We start from the raw sequence: 17,020 nt of genomic DNA, 5'->3' as shown, positions 1-17,020 counted from the left end.
ATTGGAAAAGTTGTTTTATATAGTTGTTGACTAAGATTATTAGCTTTCAAAATATTCAAGCCAGATGTGAATTCTCAGACTCAGCTCTGGAACACTGAAGAATGAAGCTTTATAGTTGGTATTTCCATCTGCACTTCAACTGTATTTGTCAAATGGCTGACACCCTTTGCATAGCCTCTCTAATATAAGGAGGAATTTGTTAGTGATTTCATGTTGCTTGTCCTAATTCAAAAGGTCACTAATCTATCATGTGCTCCATAATCTCATTACACAGCAGGGACCTCTTTCCAGTTGTTAAAGAACCAGTAGGACTGATTGGCCTATTACTTGGGGCAATCGGGCATTTGTTTACTGGCCCATCTAGAAACTTGTGCATTAAACTATTTTTTGAATGGGTAGGACGTCTATTCCATCTGGAATCTTGCTATCTCTTACAGATGACCCTGTCCCAAGTGCCTTCCATGTTTGATTTGTGAAGATAGCTCTTGATCTCCGGCAACAGGTTATGTGTGGTTGGGGAACTTAAACTTACTGTAACAAAATGACTTGATAGATAAAAAATTACTGTTGGAATAATTTTCTGAATCACTGGTCCTCATCCAGTGGAATACTAAAGTTCTTCCCCAATTGCTTTTTTACAGTAACAGTTTTAAGGGATGACTATTTTGGTAAACTTTATTTATACTTTGTCCAAATGAAGAGAATATTAGCTAAAGGAAGTATGTTTTCCTTTGCAGAGCAATTCATTTTTCTTTTCAAAAAGGCTATCAGGAGATACTTTTTGTAGGTTGCTTATATAACAAGTCAATACATTTTAAAAATTACATACACACATACACACAAACAAATTATTGTGAGTTTTAGATATCAGACTCTTGGAAATAACTTACAAACTTTGGGGTTTCTTTTAAAAAAGATAAACTGCGATAACCATACTCCAATTTATATTTGCAGTTTTATACATTTTTGACACAAATAATTACATCACAAGAGTGAATAATACTTAGGCAGATATGGCTGGCTATGTCTTTCAGTATACTGAATGTTTATTGTATGTGAGAATGATCCCTTGCATCTTTTCAAGCACAGCTGTCTAGTGAACATTTATTGACTATTTGTCCAATATTTGAAGTATCTTCAACAATACTGCTGTTGTTTAATGGGCACAAAAAATAGTTAAAAAGAATGAATAGGATGTAGTATTAGCTAGTAAAACAGAATGACTGTAGTAAAAATTAATTTAATTATACAGTTAAAAGTAACTGAAAGAGTATAATTGGATTGTTCACAGCACAAAGGATAAATGCTTGAGATGATGGATACCCCGTTTACCCTGATGTGATTATTACACATTGTATACCTGTATCAAAATATCTCATGTAACCCATAAACATATACACCTACTATGGACCCACACAAATTAAAAATTAAAAAAAAAATTAAAAACAACTATAAAAATAATATTGCTCTTGCCATAGAAGTTTTACAATAAATTATCCTGATTCTAAAAACCTAATGCCATCCCTTGTACAAGTTTTGGATTCTTGTCTTAAAGCATGATTATTAATTTAGAAGCCATAAATTAAATTTTCAAACATTCAAACAGGCTTCTTTCTTCCGAGGATAGATTTGACTATTTTTATCTTTGTATGACAGGATCTATGATGGCAGTTTTTTGTTCCAACTCAGGTGTCAAAGGTCATGTGGAGACCATCATGATATGGCCTAATTTATAATTCCAATATCATGTATGTTTCAATTTAATATTTTAAAATGAAAGAAATATTAATGTGCATTTTAGAATTTTTACTGTTTGAATTGGTTTCTCAAGTTTATTTCAAGGAGACCAATGAACAATGAATTTGGATGTCATTAAATTCTTAAACTGTCTGGCTCTCTAGCTCTTTGTATGTTTCTGTATGACTACATATCACACTTTTATGGTATATTTATATAAGATATTTTCTGTACTATTTTGTACCATCCAGAAGAGCCATGTTTTAGGTAGAGGTTATTATATACTTTATGAATTGCAGAAGTAAACAGTTTTGAATAATTCAATACACTAAAAACATATGGTTCCACATGGACCTCTTAGAGCATTTTTGACACTAATAATTACATAATCAGAGTGATTAATACTAAGGCAGATATGGCTGGTTACGTCTTTCAGTATACTGAATGTTTATTTTATGTGAGAATGATCCCTTACATCTTTTCGAGGACAACTGTCTAGTAAATATTTATTGACTATTTGTCCAATAATTTAAGGCTATGTGGCTCTGATATTTAATAATAGGATTAATATGTTGCCTTTTCTGTCTACGTTACTGTACTAATTTGATTATTTTCCCTAGGCCTATCATGATGACAAGGAATTATGTCTGCTGACCCTAAAATGACCTTGAGGAAATGAGGTGCTAATATCAATTTAGGTGACAGATGACAAGTGTCTGTTATAGCTGACTAAAAATTCATGTTCCACAGTGTAATATCTACTTGGAATCTAAAATTTTTAAATTGAATATATATCCAGTAAAATATATATTCATATGAATGTGTATGTATTTGAGCCCAATATTATCTTTGGATGTTGCTAAATAATGGAAAAAGTTACCACCAAATTTGTTATGTGTCTTAAATGATAGCATTTGGTTGTTGTTTATTAAGAGCTCTCAAATCATACCTGCAGCCAGCATTGTGAATAAGAGAACATTTGATAACAATCATTATTAAAATAGGAGATTCTTGGAAAGATAGATTTCAGCATTGCTTTTTCAGAAAACATATAGTACTTCTTGGGTTTGCTTTTATCTCTGTGTCTGGTCAAGGTTTGCATTTCTTTAAGGATGTGCATTTGCCCTTTCCCTTATAAAAAGAATTGCTTTTTGCCACAATCAGAAAACATTTCATATATTTTATGTGGCCATTTTCTCAGTTGGGAGAAGACAGAAACCAAATAAGCTGATAAATAGTAATATTCATCCCTGATAATAGTAACAGATTATCTTAGTCTGCTGGCAGTTATAGGTAGGTATTTTTATACTTTATATATATTTGAAAAATGCTTGAGAATTAACAGCGAATGTGAAATTCAAAGAGCTGAATTATGAAAAATGTTATTTTATCTCATACAAATACATTTTTAAATTCTAAAATAATGAAACTGAACTTATAGTGTGAATTTAGAAGTGAGGCTGAAAATAGATCTCAGGACTATTTTTAGTAGACTTTGTATAAATTCTTGCTAATTTCCAACTAAATAAATTAGAATTTATTTAGATTGCAATGGAAAAAATACTTTCCTGATTCATTTCTCATTTGGTGTCTCAAATCCCACGTTATTTGGGGAAAACTGATTTTAAAATAATATTTTATTTTTGAGTTGACCTAAAACATGAAACTGAAATTTGATTTGTCCATAAACATAAAAGAACAGATTTGTTTTTTTGTTTTGTTTTGTTTTTTAATAGATATGTAAAAATCACTTTCCTCCCAGTGGAAGCCATTTTTAGAAATTTTAGTGATACAGTCCAATTTAATTGCTGGATTGTTTACATGTGTTAAAGATCTCTAGCACTGATAGAGAAATTTTGTCTTATTAGTTTTTATAAATATGAAGGCCTTTAAAATATAGCATAAATACATTTTGCTTCAAGTTTAAGAGCAGAAAAAGATCCCTTCCACCTACCTCATCATCTCTGTGTAGACTAAGCTCTCCCAAGAGCACTCTGAGTGACTTACCATGATGATAGGTTTTTGTGTCTCTTTTAATCGTATTTACCATATGCAGGTGCCAATTGTTCTGTGAGCATACACATAACAGCAGGTGGTGCCAGTCAGGATTCAGCCAGGATTAAGGAGGAGGGGCTATGCATTCCACAGTGCACATAGCCACCTTTTGTTTTCCCATGACAGAAATCCCCTTCCCTCCCCACCTGCTAGCCCCACTTATCCACCTCACTCTCAGAGCTTAATTTGTGGTGGTATGCTTTGTGGCCTATGTAGTTCTTTGTGAAGTAAATTTTAACATTCATTTTAAGATCTTTGTCATGAAATGACAGTTAATTTTCTTGTTAAAAAATTCTGAGAAACTTCTAACAAAAATGTTAGAATTGAAATTTAAACAAATACAGCACCTCTCAAATTCTACAGGAACATATAGATATCACCTATATGTGTATAATAAATATAATATTTTTGTTATTGCAAAATCAATATATATGTGAGTGCTCTCTCGTGTATATGTGTGTATGCATGCAAGTGACTTTAATGTGTGATTCATGCTAATTTTATGTTTTAGAGCATAAACTTTTAGAGCTGAAAGTAGCTTGACATTTCCAAATCTATCTGTCTTATTCTATATAAGGAAATGGAGACCCAAAGAAGTCAAGCACCTTGGCCAGAATCATGTAGAGAGATAGTGGCAGACATGGGCCCAGAACTCATACCATTTGATTCCTAGAACAGTGACTTTCCTATTTCTTACAGGTCATCTTAAAGAGCAGTCAAAATCTAGCAATGGGAGACAGAATTTAAGTGTTGATTTTGAGAGAGGTACAGCTTTAGAAATGCCTCTGATCTGCTGCATGAAGGAGATTTGTGGTTAACGTGGCAGTGAGCACAAGCCATGTTTCTAACACCAAATGGGGTACTGAGTTTCTATCTACAAGGTTATTACACAAAAGCCAATTTCCCAGTATTTACTAATCAATTGCTTCATGAGAACTTGTCATACCGGTGCTCCCAAACTAGGCCTCTCATTCAGCTACGATTTGTAGAAGGGGTACTATTTTACTATAGTCTCTACTCTGGTATCCCCAGGAAATTAGATGGCTTCACCTGGTTCAGATATATATTTTGTAATACTTTAAGGCCATCCTTAATTAGAACTACAAAACAAAACAAAAGGTAGTTGCAATCAAAATATTATGAGGAAACAATATTTGGGTTTGTTGAGCCATTAACACAAATGTCCTATAAAGGTGCTTGGTTTGACAGCGTGTGTGTAGTTTTATTTTTTAGTCTCTTCTACCTTGATTCAGGTACCTGTCTCCCTTCCCCAACCCCCTAAAACACACAGGCATGAGTATGAGCATGCTCTTAGGCTTCTTAAGTTTTTGCAGGCTGACCTGCAAGGGCTGGACTCATTCTGTAAGTGGTCGAAGTTCAATTACTATGGCACTCTTATTACAAAGGGTTACTGATGGGGTGCCTTTCACTCACCCATGTATTTATTCATTTTAGCACATTTATTGAATGCCTTTTAATGACTGGACACCATGCCAAATACAAGATACAAAAATGACAGAGACATATTCCTTGGTCTCAAGAAGTTCACGGTTTATAAGGGCAAACAAACACATAAATAGATGATTTTTATATGAGATGAGAACTGCAATATAGAAATATACATAGCTTGTCATAAGAGCACAGAAGAGGCTAGGCAAGAACTCCTGCAAGCTACGATGACTGAGTTGAGCTTTAAAGAATAAATAGGAATGAGCCAGGCACAGGTGTAACAGAAGTACTTCTGAGAGAAGGTGGAGTCTAAGCCATATCATGGGTAGTAAAAGCAGCCCTGCACACCCAATGAAGAAGGGCAAACTGAGTAGAGCTTGAACTCTGGAACGAGACCACCTGCTCTGCTCTATGCAAGGCGTGAGATTTTGGGCAAGTGACGGAGCTTCTCTGTGCCTCAGCTTCCTCATCTGTAAACACCGAAATAATTACAGGACCTCCTAAGAGGGTTTCTGTTACAATTGTGAGCTAATATACATAAAGTGCTTAGAGTAGGGCTTGGCCATAGCAAACATTATGTGAGTTTTTTGTTGCTGGCTTATGAAGTGAAAAACAAGCAGGACAGGTAAGAAATGATGCTGAAGGCATCAGCAGGAGTAAGATGACTGTATCTCTTGTTTATGAGTGTGGACTTTATGCTATGTAGTCAGAGTGAACTTTGAAGGTCTTCAAAAGGTGGGAAAACATGGCAAGATTTTTTTTTTTCATAACTCTGGAGACTGCAGAGAATGAGGAAGTCTGGAGACAGGTTTTACCCAGGGACCTGTAGTGCTGGGGAGACGTGATATGAAAATGAACTAAAATGTAGTAGTATGTGTAGGGAGAAAAGGGAAATTAGTCTGCTTACCCAACTGAGTAGACATGGGAGTGAAATGGAGGGGTGCAGGGGAAACAAGAGTCCAAGATGTCCCCTGGGTGTGTAGCACTGGTGATTTGGTGGCTGGTGGCACTTGCAACTGCCTAGCTAATGGTAAAGCAGGAGCAGGTAGAAGGGAAGATACTGGGTTCAGATTTTCACATGTAGGTCCTGAAGTTCCTGATGGAAAAGTCCAGCAAGCATTCGATGTGTAACACTTGGGAGGAAGGTCAGGACAGACAGAACTTTAAGAATCATCAGCATAATGAGGTTGAAATCATGAGTAATGAAATCCCTTATAGGTGGAGGACAGAGTCTTGGAGTGACATCTATAGTTACACAGAAAACTAAGAAGAGGTCTTCAGAACAGAGACAAAGAAGATAGAAGAGCTCCTGGGAGGACTGGAAAAAGCTCATGTTTTTGGCCTCCAGATATGATTCCCTCACCCTCACACATGAATGCCAGGATTAGATTTTAAGACATGTTCCTCTTAGGCTACAGTTTACATATGTGGCCCCAAGCATGAGTCTAAGGTTGTCTAATGTTCCAAGGCTTCACCCCGGCCACATGGCCATGGTGAAAGTAACTAGTCACATGTTTCTCTCTGGGTAGGTGGAGCAAGCTTACTCTTGCTAATACTGGTGACATGGTCACTATGTTTCTGAAACCACTCAGGAATGCTAGTATTTTTCCTAAGCATGCTGTTATAAGTCTATTTATCTGGTTCCTGGGATCATTTGGGCAGCCATTCCCAAAGAAAGCCAAAACATATCATCTCTCTCCATGGCATTTTTATTCCTTTCTCATTAGTTTCCCCCTGAATGTTGGAAAGATGTGAGGCTGATTGCCATGTCTTTGCAACAATCATTATTGCCTTGATGTGCACATAAGTCTTTAAGTTTTTCCTGCCCTTAAGAGAGAATTTCTCCTACACAACGAAAGAATTGTGGAGATGCACAAAAATTGAGACAATTAGTTTTCTCTAAACTAGATGAGCTGCATATAAATGGTGATATAAATTATGAAGATAATGACTTTGTTAATTTTAAATAATTTGGATACCAAAGTTCCTTGGAGGTTCTTTAAATGTATGTTACCCCTGTTTGCTTGTACCATTGAATATGTTGTGAATGCCATACAAACTTGCATCCCATACAAACTTTGGAAGATTTCAACTTTAAAACATATAATGAAGAGCAAATAAAAATATGTAACACCATTTCAGTACTTGATTAGAAAATTGTCCAGTGAAGCACTTAAATGTATTTTTTGGATTTCAGATGTAAAGTTGATATCATGTAAGAATAAAGAGAATGATTAGAAATGACCCATATGCTTGTATATTTGCATTACAGAGAGAAAAATGACATGGCTAAGAGTCAAAAATTGTAGACAATAAAGATAATAAACTGTCACTTTAGGGAAATAAAAAATATATGAAGTCAAATAAGAGATGTTAGACTGAACAGATTAAGGATGTTAGAGCTGGGCGTGGTGGCTCATGCCTGTAATCTCAGCACTTTGGGAGGCTGAGGCAGGAGGATCTCTTGAGCCCAGGAGGAGTTTGAGACCAGCCTGGGCAACATAGTGAGACCCTCATCTCTACAAAAAGTTTTCAAAATTAGCTGGGCATGCTGTTGCATGCCTTTTGTCTTAGCTACTCAGGGAGCTGAAGTGGAAGGATTGCTTGAGCCTGGGAGATTGAGGCTGCAGTGAGCCATGACAGGGCCACTGCACTGGGCAACAGAGTGAGACCTTGTCAGGAAAGGAAAAGAGAAAAGAGAGGAAAGGAGAGGAGGGCAGGGGAGGAGAAAGGAAAGGAGGGAAGCGGAGTGGAGGGGAAGGGAGAGAAGGAGAGGGAGAGAAAGAAAGAAAGGAAGGAAGAGAAAGACAAAAAAGAGAGAAGGAAAGACAGAGAAAGAAAGAAAAAAGCAAGCAAGAATGCAAAAGTTAGAAATGAGGATCAAAGTCCTGGAAGTAAAAATTGATGTAAGCACAGAAGAGATTCTGTAGAACAAGAAGCAGTAAGAGACAGGCTACTGGGGCAGGTAATCAGTGAGGAGAGGAGAACACACAAGGTCAGAGAGAAATGAAGAAAAGAACATTTATGCCCTAATTAGTGAGCAATTTGTTATAAAACAACCTTGCCACCTGGAGAGTAAAATTTAAAAATTTATTGGCATGAACTAGCAAATCAGCCAAATTAGAGCAGGCTGCTTTCCAGGTCTCCAGCACAGGCTACAGTGGACAGTGTGTAATAGCAACCCTCGTCATGAAGGTGGAGAGAGAAAGAAGTGTACTTCAGGAAAGCATGGACTAATCCAATCAAAAAGATCAGCATAAGATCATGAGAGTTCCATGTTGCAATCAATCTTTTAACAGTCAAAGACTGCCTTTTGCCTTTGGTACAGCTATCTGATATCTTACATGCAGTATTTTGCTACCAAATGAAACTAAATAGGACAAGAAAGAGCTGCTCATCTCTTTGTTTCACCATCATTTATACTAAACTTTTCCATGAAAGGGTAATGTTTCTGTTTAACCTCAGGGGCACATGTGAGTCATTGCTCTTTCAGATCCTAACTGTCCAGTGACATCTCTAAATCACTGTTTGTATCTTTAACACAGCTCCTATTCAGTCCTCCTTCTGGCCTCCCACAAGGACTGCATTACTGTATTCAACCTGTAGTGTTGCTGCCGAAGTTATCTCTTCCTCATGCTTGACTCTAAGAAGCTATTCCTTCCTTTCTTCTTGTTTTCTAGTCATAGGGGTTTTCCGCTTTACAACATGCTGTGAATTATCCTCCTTTGTGTTAACGCTTGTGTTAACCTCATCCCAAGTCCTGTGGGATGTCCTGTTCAACCCACCATTTCGCCCATAGTTGGTCCACATTTCAGTCTTTACACCACTTGCCTATTTTGTTCCTGATTCTGCATGGACGCTTCAGAGAATTGGTGCATAAACTCTCCTCTCCAAGCCTTTCTGCTCACAGAGATCACGTAGCTTCCTTCATTCATTTCTCTTGTTTCTTGGCATATTTTCCCTTCTTCTAGATGAAGTTGATCAGCCTTTTTTTTTTAAAACTCTACTGAGATCTATTCCTAGAATTCCAACACTGTCCACCTTTATCATTTAAAGAAATCTTTGCATTATGAAACTATGAGTCCTAATTAGGAGAGTAGTTGGTGATTTTTTAAGCAAAAACTACTTGGCATAATTTATTCTGGGATTAATAAGTATAAATGCATTGTCCCATCTTTGAAATTTGTCTTCTGCTTATGACTAGACATGGCAACTCTTGAGTTTGAATCCAAATAGAAATGTACTTACTTGAATTTCCTGGTTTTGGTCCATCATAAAAGCGGTAAGTTTGACAGGAAGATAGCCTATCAGTTTGCCCTGTGAGTCTTATCAGCATAACTTTGGAACCAACTAAACACTCTTTATTTTGTTGGGTAGCAGCTATTCCTGCTTGTTCAGCCCATATTACATTTTCTTCCAATGAACATCCCGCAACCTCATTCCCTTGTGTGACTTCCCCCATTTTACTCGAAGCTGCCATTAAATGCACTCTGTCTTTTGAAAACACTTAAACACTAATTAAATTAATTTATGAGATATGTCATCAATATCCCATTTTTGCCTTGGTCTTTTCTGCCCAAAACAATAAGCATAATTTGAAATGCTTGTGTTTAGTTGCTTAGTAACCCCTTAGTATCCATGATAACATCAAATCTTGATGACGTTAATCGTGATGGATAAAGGAGAAAATTACACCCCAGAGAAGTTATGAGTCAAGAATGTCTGGTTAGATTTACTTAGAACAAAGTAACAGACAAGATAAAGCCCTAAAAATGTCTGGGTTCATTTTAAATTGAGATGACAACCATCCCATAGTCCTAAAATAATGACTGCTTCTATTATAGACTGCACATGATTTAATTGCTTCACATTGTATTAAAAACAAAACCTACATGCAATACTTGCAGAGAGAAGCTTAGACCTGATGCCTTTTCAGCCAGGATAGGGACAAGCACTGGTGTGTGTGACAGCAGGTTTCAAACCTCATTCAGCAGACAGGGTAGTAGGCCAAATAATAAACAGCAATTAGAAGTCACTGTGATGAAAGCCATGGTACATATTGTTAGAGAGTGCTACAGAAATGCGCAGTAGTAGTTCTCTACTCAGATCAAGAGATCAGGCAGGGCTTCATAAACATCTTCATGTAGCGTGCCTTACTTGGGCATCACCTACCCAGAATGCCTAGATAATGCTTGCTTCTCTTTTGAGGCTCAACTCAAATCCACCTTCTCCTCTTAAGCCAGAATTATTCTTTCCTTGGTAAGTTATCATGTGCAGTGTTGTGTTCCCTACACACTACACTCAACCCCAGGAGGATTCATTGCTTCCTTTTAGTTGCCATAAGGGCTTTACAGTCTGATCCAGGCTTAGTAGTACACCCTGACACTTTCCCATTTTGATTAAAATCTGCAGCACAGGGCTAGAGAAATCAGACAGAAGGGCCAAGTACCTTGAGTTAGATATGTTAGTTCCTTTGCATGCTGCTAATAAAGATATACCTGAGACTGGGTAATTTATAAAGAAAAGAGGTTTAATTAACTCACAGTTCCAAGTAGCTAGGGAGGCCTCAGGAAACTAATAATCATGGCGAAAGGGGAAGCAAACACATCCTTCTTCACCTGGCAGCAGGAGAGAGAAGAAGTGCCCCGTGAAAAGGGGAAGACCCTTATAAAACCATCAGATCTCGTGAGAACTAGCTCACTATCAGGAGAACAGGATGGGGGAAACTGCTCCCTTGATTCAATTATCTCCACCTGGTCCCCCCACGACACATGGGGTTTATGGGAACTACAATTCAAGATGAGATTTGGGTGGGGACGCAGTCAAACCACATCTAAAAACTCAGGCCTCCACTGTCTGTGTTTCTCTCGCAAGCACTTTTGCCATTACCCTATAGATTTAGGAATGGAACTCTGGCTTCATGGTAACCTCAGGGCTACCTGGTATGGGAAAGGGAGACAATAAAACCTGGTTTTTATAACAATTGTTATGTCCTCAAGCCAGATCTCCTTTCCAGGACATCTCCAGGTATGCAGGGATGAATCAGAGACACAGACATAAAGAGTCACTTAAGCAAATCATAGCAGCATACACAGTTGGAATTTGGGATGGTGGGTGGAGAGGGGCACTGTTTTTTTGAATGCTACAAAGTTCAAATGCCAATCTGTTCTTTTCCTGCTGCACTGGGCTTTGTGATGTTCAGATAAACTAAGCATGAGGTAGTCTCAAAGTTGGAAGGAGTCTGTGGCTATTTTCTTAGAGGCAGAGGTTTGAGTGAGGGACAGAGTGTAAGAGCACCTCAGTTAATTGTGTAGGGAGGTTCTTAGAGTTGTTTGGGCAATAGCAATTCCTTATGCAATACTCAGCCAAAATGTAAGTGTAATAAACTATTACAACTGTTTTGATGACTTTTTTCCTTAAAATAGACAATTGCTTTTTTTTTTTTTTCCTGTCTTGCCTCTCCAGCCAAGTGTTTAGACTGCATATGTTTAGACTGCTTGTTGGGTGCTATAATCGTAGACTTTTGATATTGGAGTGTCCCTACTCAAATTGTTTTCATTACAAAATGTATGACAATTATATTGTGCCTTTAGTAGACCTGCTTATCTTCTTGATTGTGTCACAAGGACAGTGTCTTTAGTTGTTGTTTTTTGTTTTGTTTTGTTTTGTTTTTTTCTTTTGTTTTGTTTTGTTTTTGTGGTGAAGGCTTTCTCCATTGCCTAGAGTGGAATGCAGTGGTGCAATCTTAGCTCACTGTAATCTCTGCCTCCTGGGTTCAAGTGATTCTCCTGCCTCAGCCTCACAAGTAGCTGGGATTACAAGTGCCGGCTACCATGCCTGGCTAGTTTGCGTAGTTTTGGTAGAGACGGGGTTTCACCATGTTGGCCAGGCTGGTCTCAAACTCCTGACCTCAGGTGATCCACCTGACTCCACCTTCCAAAGTGCTGGGATTACAGTAGTGAGTCACCATGCCTGGATGAGGGACAGTGTCTTTTGATTCTTGGAGTTTTGCACAACATCTGGCACATAAATGCTGCTCAGTTAATGTATTTTAAAAATAATGACTAAAAGAGCTCTGATTATTGACTGGACATACGCAACTTAGACTTCTACTAAGTAAAAACAAACAAACAAACAAACAAAAAAACACTAGAATAGATGCATTGGGATTGTACATCCAGGAGAAATCAATCTACCTAGATTGTCTATGTGATTCAGGTGGAACTAGGATGCCAGCCTGAAACACAGAAAGAATTCCTGAGTATTCTGCAGAAGACTGTAGACCAGAGGTAAAACAAAGCAAGAATGGCATTTTTTTTCCCCCTACAGTCAGTTTTTAAAACAGCATACTCTCTTGTTTCCATGGCAAGAATATCTCCTGGGTGCATTGCCAGGAGATTCTCCCTTAGAAATTAAAAAGTAGAAAGAATAGAAGGGAAAGAAGCAACCCATAGCTGTATTTTCTGAAAACAGCTTGACTCTCCTGCTGATCATTGATGGCTGCCATGCCACAGAAACACCTCATCCGATGGTGCCCAGGCCGCCTCTACACAGCATGCTGGAAGCTTGTGATTAATTTTGTTTGACAGCAGCAAAAAGTATGCCCTATGTTAGATGCCAGCTGATTATTTCCAGTATGTTTGCTGCTGAAAATTCCATTAATGATTTGTAATATCCATTCAACTTGAAGAGATGAGAAAAGTGCTTTTCTGAAAAAGCAAAAGTAAATTGGACTCACTCTTATGGAAAATCCTAATCTACAGAGTGAACGTTTGATGGCAGATGAGTTGAGGAAAATGTCAGCAATTTCAATTTTTTTTTCTGTGACAGATTTGCTCGATCATTGGTAATATATCATTAGAGAATGTGTTGTGAATAATAACATATTTTGATTGATGTGCTTTCATTTTCTTCCTGGTGTACAAATATGGCAACTTTTAATATTCAACTTGATGTATATTTATTAATTGACTGTGTTCAAGACCCTCATTAAATAGTGATTGAATTGAAATGAACCCTGGAGGAACCTACCATCCAAGATAGAAATTCTCAACTGTGGCTCCACATTTGAATTCCCAGGGGAACTTGAAAAAAAATTATGGGACCTCAGAAATTCTGACTTAATTGTTCTGGAGTGAGGTCTGTGGCCTCAGTATTTTTTCACAGGTCTCCTCATATGCATAATGTGTAGTTAGATTTGAGAATAACTAGCTGATATAAAAGGAAGTAAAAGGCAGTACATGGCCAAGTCCTTGTAGATGTACAAAGGACACTGTTTTAAAATCATTTATCTATTTGAAAAGTATGATAATTTAAAAGGAGAGGAAATTACATTTTATTGAGGTTGCCAGAAGAAAACTCCATGAAAGAAGTAATATTTAAGTGGACTTTAAATGTGTAAAATTTTGATCGGCAGAGATAGGTATCCAGGTAGAGGATCAAAGGCCAGGATGAGAAAGAAAGAGGCCAGTTCTGTGAACACCCAGTGACTAACACATGGCTAGGAGAAAAGGAACATTGATTGCTATTATTAAAGCACTACCATGAATTTGTAATTTCAGCTAGCTATGAACTCAAACACGTTTGTGAAGTAATGAGATGTTTTAGCAACTTTTTTCTCATGCACTAAATGTTATTCCTAAAACAGCAGAGTTGAAAAATATGTTTACGGTAGAATAGACATAGATTTAAAAATGCACTTTAGTATCTTGCTATTTGATTGTGTGGTCTTCAGATGAGCAGCACTGGCATCACCTGTAACTTGTTAGAAATGAAGCTAATGCAGGATCTTGGCCTCCACCCCAAACCTAATGAATCAAAGTCTGCAGTTTAATAAGATCTTTGTATACACACTAAAGTCTGAGAAGCACCACTTTAGTATCTCAATTATTATTACATTATTAGCTGTAATTAATTGAGAAAAGTAGAGAAGTACACGTTTCAACAAATTAAATTTCTACCTATCACTGTGAACAATGAATAGTGTTGATATACAATAATCTTTTCTCTCTCTCTCTCTTTTTTTTTTGAGACCAAGTTTCACTCTGTCACCAGGCTGGAGTGCAGTGGTGTGATCTCGGCTCACTGCAACCTCTGCCTCCCGTGTTCAAGCAATTCTCTTGCCTCCGCCTCCCAAGTAGCTGGGACTACAGGTGTGCACCACCACACCCAGCTAATTTTTGTATTTTTAGTAGAGACAGGGTTTCACTATGTTGGCCAGGATGGTCTCAATCCCTGATCTTCTGATCTGTCTGCCTTGGCCTCCCAAAGTACTGGGATTACAGAAGTGAGCCACCTTGCCCAGCCTAATTTTCTTTTCTAATCATGTCTTTTTATATCTGTCACACTATATATTCCCATATAATAAATTACTTAAGTGTGATTAATACACTTAAATGTATGTGGCCTTGTGTTCTCTCCAGTTCCAGTCTTTATGTCTGAAAAGATAACATCTTTTCATTTTAGACCTTGGTAACGTTTTCTGTGCTTTTCAAAAGCATGTCCTCAATATCACCTCTGAAAATGCATTACGATCTCCCGTGTCTCTGCCATCTCATTGCACACTGGTTTCAGTGGCATATAGCAGATGGAAAATAAAGACCTGGGGCTGGAAGCTCGTAGATTCCAGAGGAAATCTGAGGCACACAGGAAGCTGGTTTAGCTTGGGGATGCAAGCATTATTTACCTCTTTAATCTGAAATAAACAAGTAGCAGTAAATAATGATTCAGAGAAGATTTGTTAAGTGGCAGAATATTTTATGGATGCCTATTTTTTTACAGTTCCTCTCACCTAAGAAATGGCAGCCTATCAACAAATAATTATTAAAACATTCCTTTTTCTAAATCAAATTGGGTTTGGTTATCTGCTTAAATACCCTTAGGGTGATACTTAGCAACAAGAACCTAGTATACTTTAGTTACAAAATCATCTGCTGTTCTCAAACTTTAGTGTGCAATGGAATATCAGTGGATGTTGCTCAGAATAGAAACTCCAGACCCCACTGAGATCCTGATTCAGTATTTTGGGGTAAGGCTCAGGAATCTATTGAAACAAACATTCCAGGAGATTTTGTTGTTGGTACTAAGAATGCTACATTTTGAGAAAACAAAAACAAAAAACACATTGCTGTAAGACAAGGGTGTCCAATCTTTTGGCTTCCCTGGGCTGCATTGTCTTGGGCCACACATAAAATACACTAATACTAACAATAGCTGATGAGCTTAAAAATATCACCAAAAATATCTCATAATGTTTTAAGAAAGTTTACGAATTTGTGTTGTGTTGCCTTCAAATCCATCCTCAGCTGCATGTGGCCTGTGGGCCAAGGGTTGGACAAGCTTGCTAAGGCATTATATTCTTAGGAATTTACTATTTTCTTTTGATATTAATATTATCTAAATTAAAGGCAATCACCAGGCTAATACCTACGCTTAGTAAACCTTAGATGGATCCGCTAAGCTTTTTGAAGGAGATTATATTAGAAAATGATTTTGTATCCATTGTAGGATTTAATATTCTAAGCACTGACATATGTAATCTATTGGGCTGGGCACAGTGTAATCTCAACATTTTGAGGGGCTGAGGCGAGAGGATTACTTGAGCCTGGGAGTTCGAGACCAGCCTGGGAAACATAACAAAACCCTGTCTCTATAAAAATACAAATATGAGCCAGGCTTGGTGGTGCACACCTGTGGTCCTAGCTACTCAGGAAGCTGAGGCAGGAGGATCACTTGAGTCTTGGAGGTTGAGGCTGCAGTAAACTGTGATCGTCCCCTTGCATTCCAGCCTAGGCAACAGAGTTCAAGTTTGTATAAAAAAAAAAAAAAAGCCTTTTGCTGCCTGACTGCCACCATAATGGGTCACATGCATGCTCCCAGGAAGGGCCTGTCCCAGTTGGCTTTGCCCTATCACCATAGTGTCCCCACGCGGCTGAAGGTGACATCTGATGACATGAACTAGCAGATTTACAAACTGGCCAAGAAGGGCCTGACTCTTTCACAAATCGATGTGATCCTGAGAGATTCACATGGTGTTGCACAAGTACGTTTTGTGACAGGCAATAAAATCTTAAGAATTCTTAAGTCTAAGGGACTTGCTCCCGATCTCTCTGAAGATCTCTGCCATTTAATTAAGAAAGCAGTCGCTGTTCGAAAGCATCTTGAGAGAAGCAGAAAGGATAAGGATGCTAAATTCTGTCTGATTCTGATAGAGAGCCGGATTCATCCTTTGGCTTGATATTGTAAGACTAAATGAGTTCTCCCTCCCAATTGATACATAAAGCAAGTTCTTAATGACCTACAAAGAGACTTAGACTCCCACACAATATTAGTGGGAGACTTTAACACTCCACTATCAACGTTAGACATATCAACGAGACAGAAAATTAGCAAGGCTATCCAGGACTTGAACTCAGATCTGGACCAAGCAAACCTAACAGACATTTACAGAACTCTCCACCCCAAATCCACAGAATATACATTCTTCTTAGCACCACATCACACCTACTCTAAAATCGACCACCTAATTGGAAGTAAATCACTTCTCAGCAAATGCAAAAGAACAGAAATCATAGCAGTCCTTCAGACCACAGTGCAATCAAATCAGAACTCAAGATTAAGAAACTGACTCAGAACCACACAACTTCATGGAAACTGAACAACTGGCTCTTGAATGTTGACTGGATAAATAATGAAATGAAGGCAGAAATAAAGATGTTCTTTGAAACCGACGAGACTGAAGACACAACATACTAGAATCTCTGGGACACATTTAAAGCAG

The 17,020-nt window shown here is 37.8% G+C and overlaps 1 protein-coding gene and 1 pseudogene across 40 annotated transcripts in view; both read left to right on the top strand.

The window, feature by feature from the left end:
• ANK2 (ankyrin 2) overlaps positions 1-17,020 on the top strand; it is a 675,434-nt gene that overhangs the window by 351,778 nt on the left and 306,636 nt on the right. The window lies entirely within an intron of this gene.
• LOC116560923 lies at positions 16,062-16,513 on the top strand (annotated as a pseudogene).

The sequence above is a fragment of the Sapajus apella genome, unplaced genomic scaffold (genome assembly GCF_009761245.1).
Source record: "Sapajus apella isolate SASKATOON/1434 unplaced genomic scaffold, GSC_monkey_1.0 scaffold27, whole genome shotgun sequence".
In the NCBI taxonomy this organism is placed as follows: Eukaryota; Metazoa; Chordata; class Mammalia; order Primates; family Cebidae; genus Sapajus; species Sapajus apella.
The sequence above is the reverse complement of the archived record's forward strand: the minus strand, read 5'-3'. Positions and strand labels throughout refer to the sequence as shown.